Below are 3,074 nucleotides of genomic sequence, written 5' to 3' on the forward strand. Positions count from 1 at the left end.
ATAGAAAGAAAGAGAGACAGACAGACAGACAGATAGATAGATAGATAGATGATAGAAAAGAAAGAGTGATAGATAGAGAGATAGATGGATAGATAGATGGATGGATGGATGATCGAAAAGAAAGACAGAGAGAGAGAGACAGACAGATGATAGAAAAGAAAGAGTGACAGAGATAGAAAGAAAAGAAAGATAGATAGATAGATAGATAGATAGATAGATAGATAGATAGATAGATAGAAAAGAGAGATAGATAGATAGATAGATAGATAGATAGATAGATGGATGATCGAAAAGAAAGAAAAAGAGAGAGACAGACAGACAGATAGATAGATAGATAGATAGATAGATAGATAGATAGATAGATGATAGAAAAGAAAGAGTGATAGAGAGATAGATGATAGATAGATGGATGGATGGATGATCGAAAAGAAAGACAGAGAGAGAGAGAGACAGACAGATGATAGAAAAGAAAGAGTGACAGAGAGATAGATAGAAAGAAAAGAAAGATAGATAGATAGATAGATAGATAGATAGATAGATAGATAGATAGATAGAAAAGAAAGAGAGACAGACAGACAGACAGACAGACAGATAGATAGATAGATAGATAGATAGATAGATAGATAGATGATAGAAAAGAAAGAGTGATAGAGAGATAGATGGATAGATAGATGGATGGATGGATGATCAAAAAGAAAGACAGAGAGAGAGAGACAGACAGATGATAGAAAAGAAAGAGTGACAAAGAGAGATAGATAAAAAGAAAAGAAAGATAGATAGATAGATAGAAAAGAGAGAGAGAGACAGATAGATAGATAGATAGATAGATAGATAGATGGATGATCGAAAAGAAAGACAGGGAGAGAGAGAGACAGACAGATGATAGAAAAGAAAGAGTGACAAAGAGAGATAGATAGAAAGAAAAGAAAGATAGATAGATAGATAGATAGATAGAAGAGAGAGAGAGACAGATAGATAGATAGATAGATAGATAGATGGATGATCGAAAAGAAAGACAAAGAGAGAGACAGACAGACAGCTAGATAGATGATAGAAAAGAAAGAGAGATAGATAGATAGATAGATAGATAGATAGATAAATAGATAGATAGATAGATAGATAGATAGATAGATAGATAGATAGATCAGCTGGAGAGGAAGAGTATGGAGAGTGCAGACTGCTGGAGTTTGCTGCTTGAAAATGCAGTGTCATTCCCCCTACACTATTTTGCATGGTCAGGCCAGTAATAGGACTACAGCAACAAAAACAAGAATAGTGTCCTTATGTACCTCTCTCTATACTGTAGTTACCAATTTGTGTATTTTTATTTTTTTCTGCAATTTTACTGCTGATTCAGCTATTACACATCATAATTTTTGAACACATGAGAAGTATATAGATGATTTGCTATATAAAAAGTATTGTGTGTGTGTGGCCCACTAGTCTTGTTCCGTCACTCTAGAAAAGATTTTCAGTGTATAACGACTTTTTCAGTGAATAACTTTTACCGAACTGAAAGTGTGTCAATGCCACTGAAAGTCATCCCAGGTCAGTTCTGTCACTGTGATAATAGCTTGTAATACTGCTAATGACCACAAGAGAGCGCCATCTGCATATCTCTATAGGTGAGCTAGAAATATGTTACCTCATTTCTGTTCAATAAGTAGAATAAAGTTAACTCATTATTTCAACATTTTGTTTCAGTTGCTCAACTGATAGTGCAATGCACTTACAAAGCTTGCAAAGACAAGTGCATTGTCCTCCTCCTTCTCACCAACCACACCATGGGACCAGAATGTTATACTAGGTATAGTGTATTAGTACGAAGATCTGTCACACTACTAATATATAAGCAATGCATTTACATAAGAAAGTGTATGTGCATAGTCCATGCCAGAAGGCTGTTTGTGAAGACAATGAGCTAATTATCTCAGCGAGTGTTTGTTGCATATATTATCACTAGAACAGGTGGAGAGAAAGGTGAAACCGCTTTCTGTTAATAGGCCCAGTGGAAATCTCTGGCCTACCTACAGTAACAATCCTCTTACTGATGAATATCCTTGATCAGACACAGAGAGAGAGAGAGACGCAGAGTAAGAGAAAGTTTGGAGAGATCTGAAGGTGGTATTATGACTGAAACTATTTATAACAAGCCTCCTCAACTTGCAAACTCAACATTTTCCTCTGTTTTCCTTCAGTAATGCAGTGCATGCAATATTTATTTTCTCATTTGGCATTTTAGATATGGAGCATTTCTATCTATTAGATTTTCAGTTGTGGATTTTTGTGTGTGAAATGCCACTATTCAGTGTTGCATGCCTAATTTTCCAAATTTATTATTATCAGTGTGAACATCTGAACCCTTCTGTATTTTCTTTTTTGGCGTGTAATGCATGGATCATTTCTAGCTATTATTGAGTATTTTTTTTTTCCATGTATATGTATCTATAGGTTTATTGTGTGTGTGTTTTAGCTTGAGACCCACTAAGTGTGCTTCTCCCACTGTGACCTGGATAGCACTACTTAATCTGACGTGGATATAAGCTCTTTTACAGCGAAAGCCAATTTACAGGCTGATTAGACCAGATCTGTCTGCCCAACCCCTCAAAGCCCTGGCCTGGACAGCTCCATCATCGCTCGAGGACGCTCAATTAGTTTAGCAGGAGGAAGAGATGAGCGACTGAGGGACTGTGAATGACCAAGAAAAAGGTGACTGGGCTTAATGGGGGCTGTCGTCCTCTGCTTTGCTTAAATATCTTCTATGAGTGGCAATCCAAACTGAACTAAAGACTAAAGGCGTGGAAAAAGACCTAATAGTGCTGATTCAACAATAATAAAAAAAAAAATAAAAAAAAAAAAATCATAAATGATTAAAACTAGATTTTTAAAACCCATGCGTTTTCTCTCTCCATCCTTCCAACCCCACTGAAATCAATGCATCCGCAGCATTCTCAGATGCAGCATAAACTCAAGTGTCTAGGTGCTCTAACCCTTAAGTATGAGCAGTTTAATAGTGATACTTGCCTTAGCAATTAAGCCAACACACAGATGAAAGAGACAGACATAAAGAGAGG

The sequence above is a fragment of the Myxocyprinus asiaticus genome, chromosome 28 (assembly GCF_019703515.2).
Source record: "Myxocyprinus asiaticus isolate MX2 ecotype Aquarium Trade chromosome 28, UBuf_Myxa_2, whole genome shotgun sequence".
NCBI lineage: Eukaryota > Metazoa > Chordata > Actinopteri > Cypriniformes > Catostomidae > Myxocyprinus > Myxocyprinus asiaticus.